Genomic DNA, 26,698 nt, shown 5'->3' on the forward strand with positions numbered 1-26,698 from the left:
AAGATAATTTATAAATTAAATGTTAGTACACTGCATGTACATTGTACAAACTTATGGAGGTTTTTTTGACCACACACAGACGCTCCAATTCAATCATTTTTCGAAATAAAAACCCCATTTTTTTTTTTATTTCCTTTGACAAAGGGGATAAATGAACAAAAATGCCAAGGTTTCGTGATATGCATCTCCATACTTACATCCAATCCATCATCATGGACTAGAGGCAAATGAGTAAATAGATCGGGATGCTCAAATAATCCAAGAGAATAAAATAGCCTTGATAATGTCCATTCAGGTTAGATATGCATTTGTTACAATATAAAGTATAGCTCTTGATACATGATAATAAATTATGAGTCATATAAAATAGACAAAAAAATAATAACAATTAAAAAATGTCAAATTTATCAGCGTTCTTCCTTCTTTTTCCTTAGCCTTTTCCCTTCAAATAAATCTATTTAATTATAAATCATATATCAGAGCCGTCATTTCAATCAATATAAAAACTTATCGGAATTTTTCTCTTTGTCAAATCCCACAATTTATATTTATTTTTTAATGAAATATACTTCATAAATAACAAATTTTTATTCAATTTACTAATATATAAATACTTATATTAAAAAAAAAAGATATATATAAAGCATGCTATAGAATTTGACATGGTCATTTTTAGTGTTGGAGGGAGGGGGGAAGAGAGAGATAAAGGTGATTGCAATTAACCTTGTACGGTAATTAAAGACTAGCTTGCTTCAAGCACAAGTCAATTGTATTTTTTATTATTACAAGCAAGTGTGTGTGAAGCTCAATTTTTTTCTCTGTTACAAGATGTTTTGATATGGAATTGACAAGTTCCTTTTTTTATTATTTAAAAAATGTGCTGACACTAAAACATTTATTTTTTATGGTCATGTTATGGAGCCATATTAGTGTTATGTTGACTTGAGTGGAGTAGAAAAGAGTCAAATCGATCAGATTATTAAAAATTAATGAAAAGAGAAACTTTTTAATAGCTATGCCTGCTAGCTGGCCATTTATCATTTTATATTCAATGAAATATCGTCAGTGTTTATTTTGAATATATGTTACCGACAATGTAGAAAATTTTCGCATTTTGCATAATGCCCGTTAGAGCAAGCAAAGTGCAAAATGCTTGGGTAATGTGCAAAATGTCTTGGAACTCTATTAATTTTCAATACAGTTGTCAATGGAAATGTTTACTTCATTTACATTGTCAGAGAATATGATTGTGAATAATTTGATTATCAAACAATTCAATACGAGCAAGTTGATCATTAAAGATTGATTAAGATATAGTTTCATTGCCAGCAATTTTTAAATTTAGTGCAGGGATGTCCAATCTTGGGATTGCGGTTTGCAATGTGGCCTGCCTAAAGATTAAGTGTGGACCACTACTCATTCTCAAATAAAGTAGTACTTTTTTGTAGCAAAATTGTCACAATATCATCAAAACATGTATAACGCTCATAATACTTACATACATTGAAAATTATTTGAAAATATCTTGTATTTTTTGAGACTCTTACAGGATTTCAAGAATAGCTTTTTTAATCAGTTTGGCCTTGTTTTACAATTGCTCTAAAATCGAAATAAGTTTGTATCTTAAAGTTTTGTTTTATATTGGCATTTTTAAGTAATTTAATCTGATACGTTCCGCGTCCTAAAAGATTCGACATCCCTGATCCAGACATTTTCATTGAATTTTATTTTTTTATTCATGCAATCAAACTTTAATACGATAAAAAACTGCATTATATTTTGCAAAATATATCTCGGCCAACATGTTGTGTAGGTGGACACTAGGTCCCTAAAGTATATCAAAACCTTTTGACACCACTATCTTGTGTATCAAGAACCCATTCAAATATATTATAATACAGGCCGGCCAACAGGTTACTTTAGTGAACAGCTTGTCAACAAGGTCGATCAAAAACTAGCGTCACCGTTATCTTGAGCGTGAAGGACCACGTCTATTATCGTATGATACCACCCCAGCCCATGGGTTGTGTAAGTGAACCACTGGTCGAAAAAGTGGATGATTACTCACTGCCACCGCTTCTCTGAGAATTACAGGCCCCTTTTTATATCTTATAAGACATCCCACCCACGGGTTGTGCAGAAGAACTCTAAGTTTAAGTGGTGGATCCTTTCTCACCGCCACCGCTCCACTGAGCATCAAAGACCCTATTCAATATCCTATAATACACGTTTTATAACACCATTGGGTTGTCCAGGTGAACTGCTCGTCAAAAAGTTGGGTCATTAGACACCAAAACCGCTTCATTGAGCATTAGGGACCTCTTGTAATAGTTTATAACATACCCTGGTCCACAGGTTGTGCAAGTAAACTTGTGTATAGAAATTCTCATTTCTCACAATTTCAGAAATCCGTTTAGTATACTTAGAATAACCCCTTTCACTATCGTATTGGGCGAACTTCATTCTAAGTAATATATGCCCATCCAATAAAGCGGTGACTTGAGAGCTTATACTTCTCCAAAGAGTGCCATATAACCATTAACCATGGAGTAGCATCTAATAGAGCCGTGTAGAAATTTAGACCAGGACAGGCCAGGAGTTGAGGGTATAGAATGATCACCGGTTGATGACAGGAAATGGGTGTATCGTCAACAATCAGTATCCCGAGAGTAGAATTGTTACATCTGCAGCTTTAAATGCCACGCATCAGAAACTATGTGTGTTGCCATTGGAGAAGATGATTGGAAATATATAAAGTGCTCATATTAACAATCTACTCAGAAGGGCCAAGTCCAGCAGAGTGGAGCTAATCACAAGTAAGAAGAACATGCAAACATGATAATGCAACTCTTTTCAAGGCAATTTAAGGAGACTGAGGTAAGACTGTGTATCAAAGTCCAAGTTCCAAGTACCGACCATGTAATAAATGATCTCATTACGTCTTGGCTTTTGTGATCCATGTGGCAGAGAATGAATGATATAGATTAGAGACAAAAAATGATATCTTAAAACAGCTCAATGTAAGAAAACAGTTTGAGCCTTGTAATGAGTCATTCCTCAGTACGGATGAAGTTAACTGAGAATAAAAAGTTACATTGCAACTGACCGTATCCATTCTGTCGGATGGAAATAAACAAGGCTTTCAGTGGTGCAATTGTAAACAAATAATTTCATCTGCAAAAAAGGAAAACCTCTGTATTAGCAAATGCCAAAATAGTACTACAGGGTGTCCACGATGAATCGGAACTACTTTAAACTTCATCAAGATCCATAATGTAGATATTCGGAGTTAAATCATACTAATATAAAAGGTTGCGTGAGCAATACACTATAACTTCCACCACAATTGTTTTGAGAACAAACAATAATCATCATAGAACAAGCAAGGAGATACGCCATCCTCGAATTGGCTCGTGCGGGACACAATCCCTCTGCTATCTAAAAGCTTCTTAACTACCCCAAGACCACGGTGTACCGGGTCTTCAATGCCTGGGAGGTTGAGGGGAAGGTGTGCCGCAAGACCCACAACATGAGAAGTGACCGAATCCGCACTCCCCGCTTCCTTGAAGGCCTCCGGAAGTGCATCAAGGCTTCCCCGGGGACTTCTTTGTCTAGGTTGGCCAAGAACCGTGGAGTGAGCAAGCAGCTGGTCTCTAAGGCTGTGAATGAGGACCTCGGGTACAGGTCATACTGAATGGCCAAGCAACACATCCTCACAGCATCCATGAATGCCACCAGGCTCACCAACGGTAAGCGTCTCATCAATGACCTGAAGAGCCATGGAGGAAGAATCATCTTCTTCTCCGACGAGAAGAACTGGGCTGTCCACAGAAGCTACAACGTCCAGAATGATAGGTGGTTTGCCAAGGAGAGAGAAGAGGTCCCTGCAGTCTTCACCACAAAGTTCCCATCCTCCGTGATGTCCCTGTGTTTCATCTGCAGCACCGGTGAGATGATGCCTCCTTTCTTCTTCAATCCCAAGGAAAGGGTTAACGCAATATGGTACTGCGAAGTCATGGAGGAGTTCGCCATCCCCTGGACGAAGGATACGGCCACTGGGAGGGAGTTCATATTCCAACAAGACTCAGCACCCGCACACATCGCCATGAGAACCACTAACCTCTTCAACTCCCATGACATCACTTTTTGGGATCACAACACCTCGCCCTCCAACTCACCCGACCTCAATACGTGTGATTACTACTTGTAGGGGAAGTTGGAGAGGGAGGTGAGCAAGGTCAGCCACAACAGCAATGCGGCCCTGAAGGCCTCCATTACGAGGGAGAGGAATGCTGTCGATTCCACGGATCCCACCAGGGCATGCAAATCCTTTAGGGGCAGGATGGAGAAGATGGTGGCTGCTGAGGGAGGACATGTTGAATAATTTTATTGTTTAATATCATGTCTAACTTTTTCATATTAACAAATACACTCCAAATTCCTTTTATATCAAACATGTTGAATTTTGAGATAGTTCCAATTTATCGTGGACACCCTGTACATGCTGCAAAAATAATTTATTTGGTGAATGGGTTTTTGTATAAGATATATTAAGTAAAAAAATTCAGTAAAAAAATCGTTAATATTAGCCATGTTAGGTAAGTTCAAATATGTGATTTGTTGAAATTATTACATTTCATATTGAAAAGTATATTTAAATAAGTTTTTTGTTCTTTTTCCATTATGAAAAAAGTAAACAATTGTTTATCACATATACAATCTTGTAGTTCGAATATTATAAAATAGAATCAATAATTCTAGTGGCTAATTGTTATTCCATCTTTACTTATTGCCATTTTCATCCAGATATACTCACATTTTATCACGTTCATTCAAATTGCTCACTTTTTCGGCTTACATTTTAATACTACAAACATCTGAAACCTCCGATTGCAGAGGAGCTGGATCACGGTCATAAATCGCCACAAAAGTTCCACATAACTATGCAGAGCCCACTAAACATAATTATACCAAAAAAAAGTTTAATCCCTTGAGTTGTATAAATAACGAAAGTTCTTGATCCTCAATTAAGCGGTGGCTGGGCTAATGCCCCACCTTTTTGACTAGCGGCTCACTTGCACAACTCATGGGATTCAGTGTACGTTTGGCTGTTGAAAGGGGTCTTTGATGCTCAGGGAAGTGTTGACGGTGGGTAATGATCAACTTTTTGAGCCTGTTGTTCTTTTGCACAATCCGTGGAAAGGATGTATTTTAGGATATAAGAAAAGATCCTTCATGCTCAAGATAGCGGTGGCAATAAGTTTTGATTGCCCTTGTAGAAAGCGGTTCAGTAGAGTAATACGTGGGTGGGGTGTATTATAGGATATCAAAAGGGTTCCTTGATACTAAGGATAGTGGTGATAGGTTTCGATCCCTATTAGATACCTGCTGGTGGCCTAACATGTTAGCATTTAGCAAAATAGAATAGAGTCTATGGTGAAAATGTATTACCATACAATAGTTTGATTGTGTGAATATAATTTAAATTTCAATGGGAATAAACTAGAGTATTAAATTGCATGTGTAATACTCAATCCTTAATGATCAACTTGCTTATCAATAAATTCTTAATAATGAAATTACCCACAATCATTTAACCTCACAATGGCTAAAAAAGGACCATTGACCACTTTATTGGAAATTTTATGGACTGCCTTGGAATTTTGCAAAATGTTCAATATTCTGCATTGCCCGTAATATATATATTTTTTCAAAAATATCAATTGACGCATTTTTACCTTTATTGTAATCTGCAACATTATTTCCTATAAGAGGAAGATAAACTAGTAGTAAGGCAGATAAGTCAAATCAAAACAACTGCTTTAGAAATAAAATAGAGATATTCTTTAATGAAAATATGATGTAGGCTTTGTGCTTATACCAAAGACCAAGTTCAAAGGGTACGGAAATTAAGCAAAGAGTTTTAAGCAAACGAAATTCAAAATTAGGAGTGAAATTCCTACCATATAGAAATAATAAATTTATAAGTAGATACCATATTATTTTTATGGAATCAACCAGAATGTATTCTACTATCTCTTTAGAAACAGAAACAAATTACTTAGTTAATATGTTTGGAAGTGAGGTAAGTTATATTAAAAATCAAATCTCTTTGTATTCCTTTCTCTATGGTATAGTATGTCTTCTCAGAGATTTGATTAAATTGAAAATCACTTTAAGAAAGTTTAACAATACTTATATGGTTGAGTGATAACAATCATGTGTTTTCAAATTAATGAACGTGTCAAATTTGTTTTTTTTTAAATTTGAAAATCATCTCACCCATTGAGTTGAGTAAAAAATCATCAAATCAAATGGAGTGATTCAAAAATTTTGTAGTCGGCACAACACTAATGTATATACTTCTACCGTATATTGATAATTTTGAGCTATATCAGGGGATTTAATTATTGAGTCAGCACAATGCTCATAACAAAGTTTAATTAGAGAGTTTGATATATTAAATAGCCTTTATGTACTTCAAAAATATATTATTATTACAAAAGTACTAATTGTAAGATGTTCTTGATTTATGTCTATTGCTTTTTGTTTTGTTTTTAAAGCCACTTTAAATTGAAAGATTTATAAAAAAACATTTTCCTTTTTTATACAAAAGCAGTTAATAAATCTAATTTTAGTTAATGTTATTACAAAAACGACTTTCTAATTGTTTTTCATGACATTTCTTCAATAGGAAACAGCTTCATGACACATTTCTTCACTATGCTCTTAGTTTTTTTTATTACATCATTTCATTTTACTTCCATGAAATTAATTTCCACGTGTATGACAATCTTTTCTTTTGATGCCAAAAAGTTTAATTTTTAATACATTGCTCATATATTAAAGTTATCAAAGAATAGCGTTCAAAAATAATAATCCAATTTCAAAGAGTATTAAAGCTCTAATATTAATATCAAATTGCTTAGTGTTTGGATAAAAATTATGATCAACTAGAAAAAAAATTATAACATACAAGATAAATTAGATATTTTTATCAAAGGGGTAGTACATACATGACGTCAAGTGAGAGGGGACTGGGTATGCCAAATTTGCTAAACTTAAATTTTTTATATTGCTTAGAATTTATTCGTATGTTTAACAACTTTTGATTTTAATTAATTGTTTTGCTTATAATTAGATTCTTGCTGTTCTTCATTTTTATTTCTAGGACTCTTTTATTTCAATATGAGAACTGAGGCATTCAATAGTTGCTACAAAATTTTAACATTGCTGCCATTATTTTATATATACAACAAACCTCATCAAAAACTTAGGTGTACTAATTTGATTTCCCAAATTTGTATAGAGTAATGAATATTTTATTTATATTTTTATCAAAGTTTTACCATAATAATAACAAACTATATAATGTTGAAGTTCCATACTCATGTTGTTATGGTTATTATAAAAAAAATATTTTTTTTGTAGATCTTATCATTTATTGAAGTATTTTAATTGATATTCACCACTCCAAATGGATGGTATTGTTAAGAAAATTAAAACATTTCAATGACGTTACTATTAAAATCATTTAACTGTTTATCGTATATTTGAATACGTTCTATTCTTGAGGGGTTTTTCACCCACTTTACTAACTAAGTTGTTAAAAAAAGATGTTCACTTACGCAAGGGTAATGAACATGAATTTTTTAATAGTATATTTGAAATCTTAAGAGTATGTCAAAAAAGTATGTATTATAAAAAATGCTTTTTAATACACAATTTATTTTCTTTAAAAAAAAGTCAATTGAAAATATTAATACATTATAAATATTCTAGAAATTATTTTATTTCATACACCAAACCTCATCAAAAACTGATGGGTACTATATTGATTCCTAAAATGGACGTTCTCATTTTTTTCCACTGAGTTTCTGGAAAAGGGAGGAGAGGAGCTTACAAAGTTGGACATTCAAGTGGACGCCTTCGAAGATACTGTTTGTTCGAGGCATAATAATGGCCGCCTCGAGTGAGTTTGTGTTTTTATATTTTCCTTGAATTAGTTGTCTACCTTAATTGGATCATACTTTTTCAATGTATCGTTTGCACTATGTCAGACTAAATTACCTAATATCATGTTTTTGATTGGGCATTGATAGTATGTGCATCTGATCCTGTTCGATAAAGATATATACATCTGACATGATATTATACTCAGTCATTCTAAATTAAGGATACTATAAACAAAATTTTAATATTGACACTGTAATTATGTTAATGAATATTGGACAATTGAAAAAAAAAAATGACATTTCTTCTATGTAATCAAATCCATTTTTGAATATCTTTTAACCAATAAAAAATGCACATATAGCACAAAATTATGTATAATTATATGTATTTTGCATTTTTGATTCTTTATGGTCAAAACAACTTTGACACGCTTGTAATTGAAACGAATTATGATAAAAACCTTATTTTCAAGCCCAAAATTACGAGTATATATATATGTAATATTTCGATGTATTTTTGTGTATTTAACATATTTAATACATAGGTATTATTTACATAGCATATTATTGCTTGTAAAACTGCTTTGTGAGGTCTTTTTCTCTGATCCATATTTGGAAATACATACTTTTGATGATAAATATAATTATTATTTAACAATGAATTAGAAAAAAAATCTCGTTTCAATACAGAAAAAAAAGATGGCAAGAAGATTAGACATATTTTATTTTTAAATATGACCAATTAGCTACGATTAGAACATTCAAAACAACTAATAGCTCGGTATTAATAATAAATATTACCAGTATATTTTTTCTTCTTATGGCTATCAGTTTCAATTCTTTTCTGGGTTTTTTGTTGTTTGTAAAATTATGTCTATTTATATGGCAAATTTATTAATATATTTAGTAAATTTGCATTCTCTACACACACAAAACAGCATTGCAAAATATCAAACAAAAAACCTATTCGATAAAAAAATAAATATCCTTAAAATATCGACATTGAGAAGGTGTGATGAATTGTGTATACCTATAAGATGATCAAAATTTCATACGTAGAAACATTGGTTGTCACATTGACTTCAAAAGGTTTTACGATGATTTTTTTTTAAAGATAGTATTATAGCTATGGATTATGAGTCAATATTTTACGAATATTTATGTATTAAAATGTGTTGAGTTTATTTTACTTGATGAAATTTAGTGAATTAGTTTGTGGATGAAATGTACTGAGTTCAAAATTACTTGGTGCATATTCAAACTGAGTTCTCTTAAAAAAAGTAAGAGATAATAATTATGGACTAATGGTGTGATAAATCATAACATTAATATTACATATGCTATATTTCACCTTATTTCAAAAGTAGGTTTTTTAAGTAAATATAAAATAACTTTTGTAAAATCGATGATACCCAAATATATTATTAAATTTAAGAATATAATTTTTCCATAACTTTCATCTGCAATATAATCTCCTGGGGGGAGGGAGGGGGAGGGGGGCAAATATATGATACATATTACCTTTATTCTGTGACTCACAATATAAACAATTAGTAGGGAATTTATTTGAGAAAACTTAATCTTAATTCAAATTATACAAGAACATAACTAAATCACATAAGACTATTGTTTTTTCTGAACATCATTGTCTAGTATTTCAAGTAATGTTACAATATAGAGAAAAATGGGTTTACAACAAGTCACAGTTTCTTTAATGCACGGTTAAATGACACAAGAGGAGCATGAAGTGAATTAAGAAGTTGATTTTTACGTGTATTATTAACTACAGATTTTTAGCTCATGGTATCGATATGCAGCAAATTTCTTTGGTTCTTAATTTTGATTTGCCTGTCAACAAGGAAAACTATATTAAAAGAATTGTGAATATAGTTGGCTGTTTCAATCGTAAGGGGGTCGTTATTCATTTTGTTACGGAAATAAATATAATGACTCTTCAAAAATTATCATAACCAGATCGAGGAGATATCCAAAAATGTAGAAATTTTTTTACAAATATACAACAGAAATAAAGTTAAAACAAAAAACTAATGTTCGTCAAGAAAATTTTTAAAGAAACAATTATTATAAGATATCTAGGGAAATTAAAAACAAATTCGTATAAAATGTAGAAATTTACAATATGTAAATCCTATCATAACCTTTTTTGGAAAGGGGTAAAAGTGTTCATTCGAATGTAATCAACATAATGTTCCGGAAATGCGTATACCTAGAAGCCCTTTAGTGTCTTAGTGAAAAATATATTTTTTTAAATCCTTTGAAATTAATTTAATATTTTCAAAACTCTTTTATTCTCTTTCATTATAAAAAAAATTGAGGAGGGATCTGTATGATCAGAGTTACTGACAGATGAAACTGGAGTAGAAGACTGGCCAACACTAATATTAAATTAAAAGCACAAGTCCAATCAAGTTTCTTCAAACTACAAGGGACATGGGATAACAATTTAATTAATAGTGAAATTTCAAAACAAGTTTAATCAAAAATGAAATGGCTAGCACATGTGGAAAGGAATGCCTGAATTGACTACAATTAGAAGTATATATATATGAGTTGATTTCATATAATATGCATATATATATAAATAAATATAATATTTTTGTAGGAGCAACACTTTTTCAGATATCAAAATATACACCTATTCATAATATATATTAATAGTTGTACATGGGAAGATAGCTGTGGTTACCCACCTTTACTATCACTATATCAGAAGACACAATACATTATTCTTTAACTAAGTCCTGCAGCCTACATATGTATACTCAACAAAGATTGGCACCCTCCAGTATTATGTATTGTATATACTAAACTTTTGTACCATATTTAAATCACTTAATATTAGATCGATTGTTGGAGAGCAATAGACAAAGTAGAACATTGCTTTATTTTCCTTTGGAACCTTCTCAATTGTTCGTATTGTGTGTCGGGCAGTCTTTAGGTATGAATCGAGCAAAGTGATCAAGTAAAATTATCAAATCATACTCCCCAAAATCCATGAATAACGATACAGACAAAAGAGAAGGGTACATCGGGCAAAAAGGCATATTTCTACTTTGTTTGTTGGTCCACCAAAAATAAATTATTTAATTTTTGAAATAGTGTCTTGAACGTATCAGAAATTTTTTCTAGGACACTTTACAAAAAAGCTTTAGCCAAACAAACATTTTGTGTCAATGACCACTTTGCAAAAAAGACAATAAAAATATATCTGTTGATGATTCCTGCAGTAATACTTTGAAATCATTTATTAGACTTCTCCAATGACAACACATCTTGATATTTATAGAGTGAAAGAAAATCTGGGGATGAAATAGTGTAGATCAAGACTTGACCAGCTACATAAGAGCACCATAACATTCAAACCAAACGATTGATTCACTCGCATTGTCCATAGAACCGCAACAATTGATTAATTACACTTTTTCTTCTTGAAACATTTTTTCTTTTCTTAATTTTTATTACTTTTTTTCGCAAAAGTGACTTTTTGCAACAAGGATTTCGTCAATTGTCAGTGCACAACAGATACTAAAGTAACTGTCGACACAGCATGGGGGAATTATAATATTTATTTACTAAAAGTGAAAAATTAATTAAAATATATTTCGTAACCTTATCTATCTATAATTTTTTTTAAATTAATGGGCATTCAGTAGACACAAAAACCTCCGCCAAAAGTCAAATTGAGTTATGAATCTCAATTTATTTCAAAATTTTGTATTTCCTTAAACTTTGACCTTGAGCTATCAAAGTTTAATGACCTCTTATTGTGGTCATGGTTAAAAATAGGGTAAAAATAACTAAGCTATTGTGGTATGTCCTCTGTATTTTTCTAAAATCGATTTATTTATAGAGTTAAAATGATGGACTACTTCCAGCGTGATGACGTCACGTAAAACCCTCTAAAACAAATTTGAAATGTAACACGAAGATATTAAAAGCTCATTTTTAGACTGGTTGACTCTAATATATATATATATTATTATAAAAACCCCTTTGCCATTTCTTTTTACTTTTAATTTATTTTTACTTTGACTCACAAACTAATTTGTTCCCCAAATAATAACATATTAAAACTTAGGCAAAAACTTTTATTTAGAGTTTTGCCTTTATGTATATAATTTTCAACAAAAAAAAGGGCTAAAAAGTTTCCACCGGGTGAAACTACAAAATATTTAATCGCATTTAATGTAAAAAGTTTTTGAGTAAATTAGATAACTTTTTTACAAGTGTACACAAGGGGGAACCAAACTAAAATAAAAAGCACGTAAAATAATTATATCACTTACCCTGTTGGAAGAAAAAATATGCTATATCTTTTTAACTAAACATACGAAAATGAAAGAGGTAGTGTATATTTTTAATGAGAACAAAGCAGTTGAAGGTCAATTCATGCCTAAGGACACTAAAAACTTGCTCATGGAACATATATAAAAAAAAACCTTTGATTTTTTTTCTCGTTACAACCCTATAATCGTGACATGTCTTTGTATAAAAATTAAATGACTGATGGAGTATATAAATCTCCCTGCCCTTTCAAAATGAATCAATTAATTGATCCTTTAGGAGTTCATTGATTGAAGGATCCATTCATAATATTGATCATAAAACGGACACGTCTTGTTATTGAGTATTAGTAAAATGATTTTTTTAAGTGATAGGAATTGCCTTTAATCTTTTTCAGACACGAATGAAGGAGTAATGTTCTTACATAATTTTATATTGTTTTTATGTGGTTCTAGGAATTGCTTTGTGACACGATAAAATAATATATATGGGGCATTCCAAGCTAAATCAATCACTCAAAGTTACATAAGGGGGCTGTATTTGTGATAAAATAGCAGCAAAAACTACATTTCCTTGTACGTTTTTTTTTATTTTTGATTACCTGACTTGGTGGTTTACAGCTCCATTTCCTTCAGCAGCACCTTTGAATGATCTCGAACCAGTCAATAACTTGATGAGTTATAATATAATTTATAAAACGTGTGTAAATGCAGGAATCAAGGTATTCTCAGCACATTTCTGGTACATAACTGAAGAACTTGTACCATTAGCATTATTTTTGATCAAGTTAGAAATGTCATCAAAATATACATGGTATTGAAATTACTGACTTTAAGACAAAGACTTTCCGTCTAGAGGCATGGATCAAGATATTCCCTTTCAAATCAAAAAGAAAAAAAAAAGTTATGTTATTAAAAGTTGTCTAATGATCTGTATATTTATATGTATAAAGTAGTTATTATTTAATTATAATTATAAATATATATTATTATATAGAGATCATAATTAGTAAAAATGAAAATAACTAAATAGGAAAAACTATAGTCACTTTTCGTTATTCTTTTCTCTACTGAAGTTTACTAATATTTTCTTTATTTAATCAACGGTCTAGGCGCAATCACTTATATCTTGATACAATCAAAGAAAGTGAAGCTACAAAAAAAATTATAAAATGTCATAATCTTTATTTAATTATAGGGATACAATACTCTTGAACATGTTTTACTACAACTTATTATAAAAAAGTTTTAATTCATAGACGTTTAGAAATTGAAATTGTGTTAGTGGTAAATGTAACCAAATTTGCTAAAATTTTGTACTTTTGTTCTACTTTTCTAGTTGTAGTACCAAAATTAGGTTCTATTGATTTTGATAATGTTGGGGTAACTGCATCACTCTAATATATATGCTTGTTTTTTAGCATCTCTTAATTAAGTGAATTAAAATTTCAAAAAATGATCAAATGATAGTTTATCAATTGGTTTTTTAAATAAATCGATATGTTCAAAATCCAATCCTTTAAATTTAGTGTAGGAGAAGCCAATGCCAAAGCTTACGATGCCTCTAAATCCTGAATTTGATGAGTTAAATGTAAGAATTTTTGTATTTTTGCGTTTTTAACTTATATTGAAATAAGTGACCATTTTGAAAAATATCCTAGATGGTGCAGTGAAAAATGTCTATTTTTTTTTATTAATTTCACTTTTAATGACCCATATGTTGTTGTTGATTAATATAACAAAATGGAAAGGATATGGATCAAAAATATTATATGGTAGACTTTTGAAAGAACCAGTAGTATTAAATTTGAATTATGGAAACAAATATTTGAAATGTAAAGACAAACATAATCAATTGACTCATCATAAACAATAGAGATCTCCTTTCATCAGATAATTTATTTCATTTATACATATATGCACAAACTTTATCATTGAAAAAAAATGTGAAAAATAAATTTTATATTTAATAGAGAAAAATGAAGATAAACAATTGTATGTATAATTAGACAAAAGAAGGAGGAAAAAGTTGATTCAATATATTAGTATTTGATGATCTAAAGTGTTGCAACAGACATATGTTTCTTTTTTTCATTGCAATGCTTTAATATACCTATATAGGCATTTTTATGCATATCAAATCAAGGTATTATATTACTTGGCTACATTGTCTATTTAAAGTGAAAAATTACTACAAAGTATGCAAAGATAATATTATAATTGGATCTCTACAAGTAAAACATACATATACTAGTGATACATTGAATGTTTAAAAATGTAATAATATTATTTTCAAACGTTCAAAGTTTACAGATGTCAATATGCCTAAAGCACAGTTAATCTATCTACAGATATAAACACAAATTACTCTGTTGGGTTAAGGGGTCTACAAACTAAAATAGTTGTGAGAAAATTATAATCCATTCAATGTATAGAATGAAGTGGCGAAAAGATACAACGTGATTAATATTTTTTTAAATATATTTGACTAGACGATCACTTTTTTGTCCACTAGGTGTCTTGAGATTGTCATGAATAACTTCATAACTAATTTCGCAGCCTATTTTAGTACACCCTTTTATTTGAATAATCAAAGTGAATCCTTGAAAGAGAAGAAGAAATGCTATACGTCACGAAGAAAATGATAGAAAAATTCACAAAAGCACTTGTTTTGTTTGGACTGTCTAAACGTAAAGGATCCCTTGGAAAGATAAAAGCGTTGGGATGAGTGTTGTTGAATTCCAAAGCTTGTATTCCAGCAAAATTACGAATTATGAACCTTCAACTGCTAAGGAAATAATATCTGTTATCATATCACCTATTGAAAGACATGATGCCTTCTCTTTGATAATTCCAGGTATCTCTGGATCTGGATGGAAATATGGTGTTGATGCTATTTCATGATACCTCTCGATGTCAGCGAAATATTTGCACTCTTTAAAGCAGATATTAAGGTCTTACAAAGCTTTAAAAATAAATAGTCTTTTTATGAAGACTTTTTGTACTTTTAATGGTGAATTACTTATTATATTTTATTCTTATTTGCTGTTGTTTCGATTTTTGATATATGCTTGTATGTGTCCTCCGAATTCTGTATATTGACGGATTTTATTACATGTTTTTGTATTGTGATATTTAAGTTTTTTTAGGAGAGGGATAGTATTAAACTAAAATTTTTATTTATATTATTTTATAAATAAACCTTCTATCTTCAATGACGACATTTCACATACATAAATAAATATCTTCCAGCTAAAAAACAACAACACTTTTTTACACTTTAAACCATGTATTATTTGTGTCCATTATCCTATCTCTTTATATGTCATGTGCTTCCCATAATGTCGTATTCTGTCCGATGTAGAATCAAATAGAAGCAATAGTCCACATTTTCAAAAGTAGCGTTTATTTCTACAATAGTCACGTGGATGCTGAGGCGAATATTTATACTGCCAAAACAAAATGCGGAAGATAATATTTGGCAAATGTAGGGACTGTACACATGGGATACATCACTGATCTTGTGGTTTTAGCCATCGATGACTAGAAGGACTTTCTAAAATGAAGCAAAATGAGTATTTTTTGCATAAATTAAAATACACCTTGGCAATTTTCTTACATATTTTTGAGGAATGCTTATATATATATTTTTTATCTACTCTTATGGTCTTATTAGTCACCAGCTTACAACTAATAGGAAAACAAATATATCTTGTAAAAAAAAGCGTATTCAAACAAAAAAAAAACCATCTATACAATATTTTTCTTACAGCTTTAGCCTTAACTTAATGTAAAAAGTATATCAGAAAATAAAATGCAAACCCCTAATTATTTTTGAGGTAACAGTTATGTTTTTAATGTCTTGAAATTGACCTTTTTTAATGAATTAAAATGTTTTGATGACTATTTTTTTTTTTTTGGAAGCATATTATACTGATGACCTTTTTAAGGTCATTATAATATTAGGATGACCTTTTATTATTCATCATAATATCATGATGACAAACATTTGAATATCATGTAATGTTTGATGATATTTTATAGAAAAAATAGTATATAGATGGTTTTTTTTTTTTAAAGTAATGTTTTGATAATCTTTTTTCTTATTTTTTCAATAAAAAATGTCATATATTATCGATTAATTATTTGGAAAATATATACTATTAGGCCTTTTTTTATATATAATTGAAAGCAGGGATAAGGTAAATACCCCCAACGCCTTCTTCTAAAACTGGCTTATTGTATTATTATTGAAGTTATTTCTTAAATACAGAAAATTGCCAATGTAGAGCCATGTATTCTACACATAACTAATATATCTACATACAATAAAGCTCGTGGTCACATTTATCATATTAAACCATGTAGATACTCATTGATAAATGCATATAAGTAGTAGTTGGTTGGTTTTTTATTTATTATTATTTGCTTGAGTATATCTTAATACTTATTTTGTAAATCCAAGGTTTTTTTAAATATACGTAAAAAAATCACTGGGCGATAATTATATCATGCATTTCGTAATTGGTTATTTTGTCTGAATGCTTAAGGGTAATTTCTTATTTCTTCAAGAAATAATAAAATAAAAATAAATGAAGACATACAAAATGCAACTTTTGTATAACAAAGACCCCTTCTCACATTATTAACCAAAAAAAGGTCCAAAAATCAATCCACTTAATGGTGTAACCCTTACCCAAAATTTATCAGCTCATTGTTTTTCTAGATAATTTATGGTATATATACGAATAACTATTGAGTGCTAAACAAATTTAAGCTAAGACATTACTACAATTGTGACCCTGCAACACCATTATTCTAAGCATGTTAAGGTGGATAAAATGAGGGAAGCCTCAATGAATGACACAAAAAACAAAAACTGTATTGTAGTATGGTTCTATCTATGGAAATATTAATGGTTGCTGAAACCACATTTGAAGAATAGAAAAATAGAAGTTGACAAATGAGTTCTATTAAATCTATTAACGTTAAGAGTCAACTTTTTAAAAAAATAGAAAACGTCCACAGGGGTTGGGGTGGAGGGGCTGCAGCCATCCCAAAAATATATATTTTTCTTTTTACAAGAAAATATATTATTTAAATTTTTTTTTCAAAAATTTTAAATTCAATTGTATTTTTTTTTTTGTTTGTATAATGCTGTGAACCTTTGTATTTCTTTTATGAAAAACTGTGAATTTAATAAAGAAAAAAATTCCAAAAGATTTAATATTTAAAGTACAATTTCTTTTTCAAAAAAATATTTTTTTGTCAATAACTGTGAACTTCTGAAATTATCAAAAAAAAAAAAAAATCCAAACGAAGCCCTTTCCCCAAAAAACAATCAAATATGAAGACCTGCAGATACCCTTGTCATCTTATTAATCTATGCTAGAGTATGTTGCCAGGCGTTTCCTGGGACATTAAGAAATTAAAATTAAGTAAGACCTCTTCTACTTAATATAAAATCAAAAATCAAAGACCCCAAAATTGTAAGAACTATTCTGATGTTGGTTTTATGAGTATGAGTATATTAGGGATTATATAGGGACTCCTCTTTCTCATGATAAGGAAGTAATGTTTTTACTCTGGGTCAAACGTAATTCCTGAACATCATCAAACCTTTTAATATCCAAAATATGCCTCGGCTCTCAGATTCTAAATACAGTTTAAAACGTTTCACCGCAGCGTTTATAGGCACCACGAAATCCTTGTAATATGATATAATTAAAGTTGATAATATTGTAGAGAAAAAACGCGTGCAAGGAGGAGGGGAAAAAAAGACATATGCTATCATTGTTTAAAATACTGATGTGATAATCATTTGCCTGCTTTATTATGATTTTTGAGGGTATAACGAAATTATTTATTAGCAAAATGTTTCATGAAGATATAATACGTATAATTGACTTTGACGTTTTTTATTCATTACAGTAGATTTTATAACGTCACACTCCATGAAATTGTAATTCATTATAAACCCTTATTCCCATAATAATAGTTAATGAAACGACAAAGGAGATTATTTCGAAATATATTTGAAGTTCCAAGTTTAAAAAAAGAAGGTTTTAATTAAATATAATCTACATAGTAAAAAATATACCATCATACATTTATGTTAAATATACAAAATTAAACAATTGGAATCATATAACTAATAACAATAAATTATATATACAGAATATTGAAATAATAGATTGATTCAAATAATATTTTCTTGGTCTGACACTGGAATCCAGTTAAATATGTCATATCTTTAGGTTGCAAAACACAAACAAGACTTGGAGTTTAATCAAAAAGATAACCCCCCCTCTTCTTCATGTGGAAGTTGCTATATACAATTGTGCACAGGATAGATATATATCTACCGATGAGATCTAACTAATTATTAATAATAAAGTAAATGTCAAAATCATAAAATTAGAAAATAAATATACTAATAAAAAAAATGTTAGAAATAAATCCATCTGAAAGATTTTGAGCAAAAGCTAATTATGTAGTAATGTCCGGCGATATTACTCCTTATCAAAAATATATTTTCCCTGTTATTTATGCTTATATAACAACATACTATTATCATGAAGGATATACAGACTTCCCAATTGTAATGCTACACCCAATGTAACTACCCCCGTTGTTGTGACCATTCAAGCAGTTATTTTTGCCTTTTATGAGTTTTCTGAACACAATTTCTTGGTGCCTATCAACCATAACTAAGCCTTAAGTGATAAAAAAGTAATATTTATTGACTATGTAATATTGGAAAACCTAATTATCATACCCAAGTCTTTAAGTGAAGAAACTAGTTTCAGACAATCTAGTTGAGAACCATCCTAAGCTACTACTCCCATTGTTGTGACCATTTAAGTACTTTTTTTGCCATTGAATGAGTTGTGTATCATAATTCTTGATAATTTTGGCTAAAATAGAATCATATTTTAGGGTTAGATTTAAAAAAAAATTAAATACTTACTGTTAGATAGTAAAAAATTCAGAGTTCCATTTCGAAATTAGTAAATATTTATACTTTTTACTGATAACTTGATCGTCATTTGGTGTGGATGACTCAAAACATTTTTATATGTATTTATATAAATGACATCAGTACCAACATCCTCCATTAATTTAATGATGGTTCCTCGGGAAGGGATAGGTTTACCCGTGTATTTCTCCATAAATTTTTCGAACGTAGATGATTAACAATGGATAAGGGTATATTACATGTAATAAGCATCTTTGTGAGATCAGATTGAAAGTCTGACTTGATGTATTCATTCTTAACTTGATTTTTAGATGAATATCCATGCTCTTGATATGAGATGAGGATAATGAATGGTGTGTAATTCTAGACAGGGGACTAGAGGCACATTTATATCGACAAATCCGACAAACCATCTGTTTCTCATCCGGTAAGTATTTCCAAATTCCTGGGCTTCCATGTTCAGAAATCCAGACAGAAGGCGACGTTATTTTAGGTATTTTATTCAGTTCTTTATCGACTATCCCCATCTAATATTATTATATTAATATTGAATAATAAAGGCGGGAATGATAACGTTCTTGATTGATAGAAGAAGATATATATTATTTAATCTATGATACCATAAGTATTTCTTCTCCTCTCCTCACACGTTTTTCTATTCATACCAAAATTATTACCCTTAGCTATAACTTACCCCTGGCCACAGGTTGTGTAGGTGAACTGCTGAGCGCGAATCAAGAAAATTAATCTGTCACTGGTTCTTTGAGCATCAAAAAACCCTCCAAATATCCCAAAATATAACCCCTGTTTCTCATTTTGTACAGATGAAGTGATGGGCGAAAATACAGTTTAAACTTCACCACCGCCGTTTTCCTTGGCACCTTGGAACCCTTTGAATAATTAATAGTGCATCCCAGCCCACGGGATGTGCAAGTGAACTTCTAGGCCCTAGCCTAGTTAAATGTCTCTGCCACCACTTCCTTATGCACCAAGGAAACCTGATAACATTCCAAAATACACTCCGGCCTTTAGGTGGTACAGATGAAGTTCCAGACTTCAAGGCAGTTTAAATTGCATTACCACCCCATTTCTTAGCACCAAGAACCCCTTCCAATTTGTTATAATACACTCTCACCCTTGGGTTGATTAGGCGACCTGCTGTGTCCGATTCAATCTAAAATTATATGATGCCGCTTCCCTGAGTATCAAGAAACACACTTAATATCCAAAATACGCTCAGGTTGTACAGGTTGAAAATGAGCCAAATACATTTTCAACTATACCACCACCATGTTTTTAAGGCCCCATTATTTTTTTTAGAATCACCCTGGCCACGGGTTGCAGGCTGCTAGTTTCTGAGGCAGGTCCAATTCTTTCGCTACTGCTTCGCTGAGAATCAAAAAACCTTATAATGTTCGAAATAAACCCGGCCCTCAGGTGGTACAGGATAAATGCTAAAAAGGTTATTTAAGAGCCGCCATTGTCCTGAAGACCGAACAAAGAAATTATACCATGACATTTCTGGAGCGTTAAGAACCTTCCTCAAAAATGCAAGCAAAATCCATTTATTGGTATTTAAACACACACATACATTTACATTTAATATATAGATGATTAAATTTAATTTTGTCTATGTTTCTACCCCTAATTTTTGTGTTTGTGCTTAATAACTTAGAACTGCATTACTACTTGGTCTATGAAATGACAAAGAAGCAAAGAGTGTGCGTAGCTAAAGTTCCTGGACCGTTATATTAAAAGAAAAAAAGGAAGTGTAAATATTATACGAATCCTTTTATATTTCTTGGGGAAAAAAGTTCTTATTTTTGTAAAATAACTACATATTAGATAATAAAAAAATTAAATATAGCAACTCTGGGCTCTAACAGATAGCAAATTTGCTGTTCATTATTTGTTAGAGCACTATGAACAAGATAGAGAACATCTATCTTGTTAAAAGAACATACAAGAACTGATTTTTGTCTTTTTTATTTATTTAAGAATGCATAGAAATGTTATACTATATATAAATAAAATTAATATCACGCATTAATTTAATGCATTCCTTAATGTTATTTAAATGATGATGCCGAGCTGTTATTCATTGTTCATACTCCAAATCATATAATGGGCAGCTAATTCGAGCAAAAGTTTTTATTATAAATATAACATCATGTTTGAATTATTTTAATAAATAATTAAAGAATATCATAGTGTTTATTGTTATTGCTGAACAAAATTTATAAATACTGAATCAATTATAGATTATAGCTACAAAATAAAAATTTTGTTTGTCAAAATATGTTAAAAAGTAGTTTTTTAAACAATATTTTTTGCAGCACCCCTGACACGGTCAGGAGACAGTTTAGTGTGCCACGACAATCACATTGAAAAACACTTCTCTTAGATATCCAACAACTAGATCGTTGGAGTTTTGGACTTTTTAAAGCAAGGAATCACGATTACAATCAAAATTAAAAATAGGACTCTAGTTACAAAAAAATAATTTTCATCGAAGTGTTTCGCATTCTCTGTCATTCATATACATTATACTATTACTGTAATAAAACTATTAGTAATAGTTAAAAGAGTTTTACATCAAACATTTGTAACTGATTATCCAAAATTAGCTTCGTAATTAGTGATGTGCTGCGAGGTGAATTTTACTACATGAGTATTTTTAACTTTCTAAAAAAATACTCAAGGAATTACGAGCTTTACTCGTTACTTGCTTGAATAATTGTTACTTACCTGAACACTTGATACATTTGCAGAAACTTTTTGCTCCTTAAAAAAACTTGTCAATAAAAAAAATCATTTTTTTAAATGAATTATTTAAAAAATATATTTAAAATTTGTTTAATTCTCAAAAGGACTCTGTATCTGTAATTGAATATATGTATATATAAAAGGATCACATAATAACAATAATACTAATATACCAGAAGGACTTTAAAATATTTAATATAAGGTACTGATGACCACACAATATTGTTTTCTTAACAAATCAATTGTTTTTTCCCCACAAATTACTCTAAAAATTAGTATAACTTATATGAATCGTGGTCATAACAGTTTATATGTCAAATAAATCAATATGTTACTTAAATCTAGTTATAGCTTGTAACAAACATGTTTTTAGTTTTTATTAATATGAATGAATATTAATGATAATATATAGAAAAATAAAAAAAATCAGACGGCTAAGTAATTCTAAGCAGTGTCAAGTACTCCTGCTAGTCTTTAAAAAAATCGATCAAAGATTATTTTGAAGAAGAACTAAAATTATGAGTGCATATTGTAGAAAACTCAAAATAAAGACTTATATGTAATAATGTGCTGGAGAAATAAAAGAAAAAAAAATTATTCCAAGTTTTGATAATTTCCATGTAATACTTTGTTTTTTAAGTCCAAGAGCCGATTTTTTTTTGTGTCTTGTTTATTTAGTTTATAAAACTCGAGTACCAACTTACAAGGTTCGCTCGTGGTACATCCCTCATTGCAATATTTGCTAATAACCTTATTTTCCTTAATTTTGCGTTCTATGTTGCAATAAAAGCTATATTATTCGAAATTTTTGTTTGTAATTTTTTTATGCAGCCAATTTAGTACACGATAAATCTTTATTGTTTTGATTTTTTTAAATTTTGTTAGCTATTAATTTCAATATTCTTTGTTCAATTTCAAATGGAATAGAATTTTAAATCATACAAAAAATGATCAAAAGGAGTATTCATTTTATTTGAAACTGCTATGAACATTTTATAACTAACCATAAATGTAAAAAAATTAATACAATAAAAAATATTATTGCTTTTAGAATGATATTCTAAAATTTTAATATGAAATATATATTAATATTTTGTATTGCTATTATAAAGGAATATAATGATATGTTGCAAATTTAAAAATAGATATTTCTACATGCATATGTAGAAGGTAAAGGAATGTATTATTTAGTGATGTGGTTCTGAAGAATGATTTTTGTGCAGATCTCTCAAAGTTTTAACCTTGTCTTAGCTGGTCGAAAATAAGTCCTTTTTTTACCATTCAACAGTCCTAACGACCGAATAATCAGTTCTTCAGTTTTAAGGTCCTATGTATCTTTTGATTGACTTCACTCCTGCCTGGAAGTAAAGAATATAAAATGATAGCTAAAATTATAATATTTGAGTATAATACGTTTTATCACCACAAGACCTACTTTAATTTTTTCAGACAGTTCCGTAACCGTATTGTTTGGTTCCATACCGGTATGGAAATATGGAAGTACGTTTTTAATTGAGACTTGCCAGCTCTGTAAAACTATACTAGCATACAATGAAACACACCAATAAAAGGAATAATTATATATAAGGGCAAATATCTTCTAGATCCATTATTTTATGAACAGACAAGCTAAAATAGCACTCGGTTAACAAAATTTTCAATCCCCACCGGGAAAGATTGAGAGTTGAATTTTGCTGCATATTCTATCCTTTGAACTTGGGCTATGATGAAATTATCTTGAAAACCTCCTTCATATTTACCGACGTCGAGAGAAGCTAGTTGGAGGGACTCAAATCTCTCCATATAATGCCTCCAGATCTCAGCCTCAACTACTCTCACAACAAGGACGACAAGAGAGCAAAAATAAAAGAGTTGAAAAGAAGTCTCGATTTTACTACAACAAAAATGGAACATAAGCTCCTCAGGGATATCTCGTCCCTTGTTGGTGTAGATTGACAAAGTTGCCAATCTATACCTAAACGATTTTGTTTTCTATCCCTTAAAGGAATTTGGAAAATTACGTGTGAACTCTCACCCGAATCATCTGAGTCTAGTTCCAGTCTCTTCTCTTCACAAGGATCTCAGGATAGGTACACTGTTGACTGCCGTGTACGGCTTAAATCACTTTTTCTCCTTAAGAAACGGCTAGGGTGGTCTTGAACACAACCCTAATTAATTAATTGTTAAATTTTCTTTTAATTACTCATTAGACACCCATATAATTTTTTTTCCTTCGAGCTTTGATATAATGGTATAATTATGAGTAAATACACTTTATACTTTCATGCAGCAAATAAAAAAAAACCTATTTTAAAAGAAAAAAAAAATATTTTTTTTCCCTCACGATTTTATAAAATAAAAAAAGGCGTTTTCAAGTCAAAATTCATACTTTACTGTCATAATTATAAAAACCATGGCATACCAAATAAATTCTTTAAAAATGTTTTATATTAATATTTTGAATATGAAATAAATGTATAAACAATTAAAGTGAATCTTAACATCCTATAAAGCTTTTTTCACATGACGTCAGCATGGTCGATGTCAGTCTTTATAGAAATATAAATAACTAATTTTTTTATCAATGATAACCATTTTTTCATTAATTTTAAGGAAAAGAGTACCCTATTGGTTGTCAAAATGAGACCAAAAAGTAAAAGGACATACATTTTACAGTTTATCAAAATTTTAAGCTTCTATTGCCTAGTTTTATTACATATGGGACCCACAAATGTATTAAAAATATGTTATTATATTGTTAAACAGTCAAATTTCCACCTTGTAGCTCAAATATCCTATTTTTATTGTGTCTAATCGATCCGTAAAAACAACAAATACATCCCATTTTAAGTATATATAATTCAAATATATTTGTTTATTAGTGTCATCAAGTAGTATTCATTGCAAGAATCAAGTTTTTGTTTTCTTTTTGTTTGTCCATTTTATTTTGTAAAAATATCAACTTTAAGCCCCAGATTTTTTTATTTTTTATTATGAAGCAATTTATGACGTCAGTGAAAATGCTATGTACATATTATATTATGACAAAATGGTTCTATTTGATGTAAAATTCAAGCTTCATTTCTGAAGAATCCCGGAGGAATTTTGTGAAGAAGATTAAGTGTTGAGAGCTCTTATAAAGATATTATTGCAAATAGGATTATATTTAACAAAAAAAAAAAAAACTATGCTAGAAAATGTGCAAATTGCAATAAGAGCTTAAGGAAAAGTAATTTGATACTCTTATTTTCCTAGTTATGACAGATTATATTATGATGTACACTTTCTAAAAAATGATTTACCTTTGGATTAAAATATAAATATATTCAAATTGTCTTAAGAGTATTAAGTAATACATGGTTTCTTGTCAAATTAAGATGACAAATTCATAGAGGCTGGGAGAAACGTAATAGGATTTCAATTATGGGTTATAAAAATTAGAGTATAATGCTTGCGAGTTTGAGATGTAATGGTGGAACTATATTACTCAAATCCGGGCTGAATTGAAGCTAAGGCGTAAACCATTGATATCACTGAATTTGTTATCCATTACCCAAGGCACATCAAGTCAAAATCTGTATAATAGAGTTTGTACAAAGCAGAGAGGATCAAGGTATTTGTACTTTGAAGGATTCATTTACAGAATCGACAGGAAACCCATGGTAACCTAGACTTGAAAGTGCATCAAAATAAATTGCAAAGGTGGAGTGGTCCATTAAGCTGCAACGTTGCTATTTCGATTTAATCGAGTAATTGTTATGTCCCATCAAAAAAAGAAATTTATAATTTATACACTTATTATTGCTCATGATATCCCAAACTTAATTTAGATATTTTTAATTAAAAAATATGACTATTTTTATGATATAATCCCTTGGTGTTTTATTGTAATTTAATAATATAGGCCCTCTTCGACTCTAACTCAAAAAAATTATTCTTATTCTATACAATTCCACAGCATATATAAAATTCAAGTCCTTTTGTTGGCAAATATTTAAATAATTAAATTTGATAAAAAAAAGATTAATAAGTATATATTGGCAGATTTATGTTGAATTTACAATAAAAGTGAATGGTTTTGTACCATTTTTTTTTTGAGAACAAGTTTAATTTCCGTGATTCATTAGCAAATTCAAAAAGATCGTAAGTATCCATTTTTTGAACATATTGAATCGAGCACCAAATTCTAGAAGAGTCAGAATTAGAATAAAAAAATCTTATTTTGCTCAAGTATGATTTACTGAAGTGCCTTATGGAGGTGTAAAAACATAATGATATAGTTGATAGCAGAAAATTAAAAGAGTTTAGTGAAGGAGGAGATAGTTTATGACTAGAGATAAATAATGAGGTATGGCGTCTCATCTTTGACCTGTAACATCCCTTAGAGGTGGAATTCAAGAAGTATACTATATAATATAAGATTTTATTCTAATACACCATAGGCCAACTAAATTAAAAAAAGAGTAGAAGACGTCAGGAATCTTCTTAGTCCACGAAGTTGACCAAAAAGATTTATACGCATCTCTCATCCCTTCAACACCTCACTAGGCGATTCACCACATTCAAGCAAAGAAGCTCGATATAGAAACAACGGAACTCCCCCCCACTATTTTCATGCTAAGTAGGGCCTGATCTTCAAAATCCTCAGCTTGCATCCATAATCCTGCTAAGTAGTGATCGAAATACCCTTCCTC

This window comes from Lepeophtheirus salmonis, chromosome 3 (assembly GCF_016086655.4).
Source record: "Lepeophtheirus salmonis chromosome 3, UVic_Lsal_1.4, whole genome shotgun sequence".
Lineage (NCBI taxonomy): Eukaryota > Metazoa > Arthropoda > Copepoda > Siphonostomatoida > Caligidae > Lepeophtheirus > Lepeophtheirus salmonis.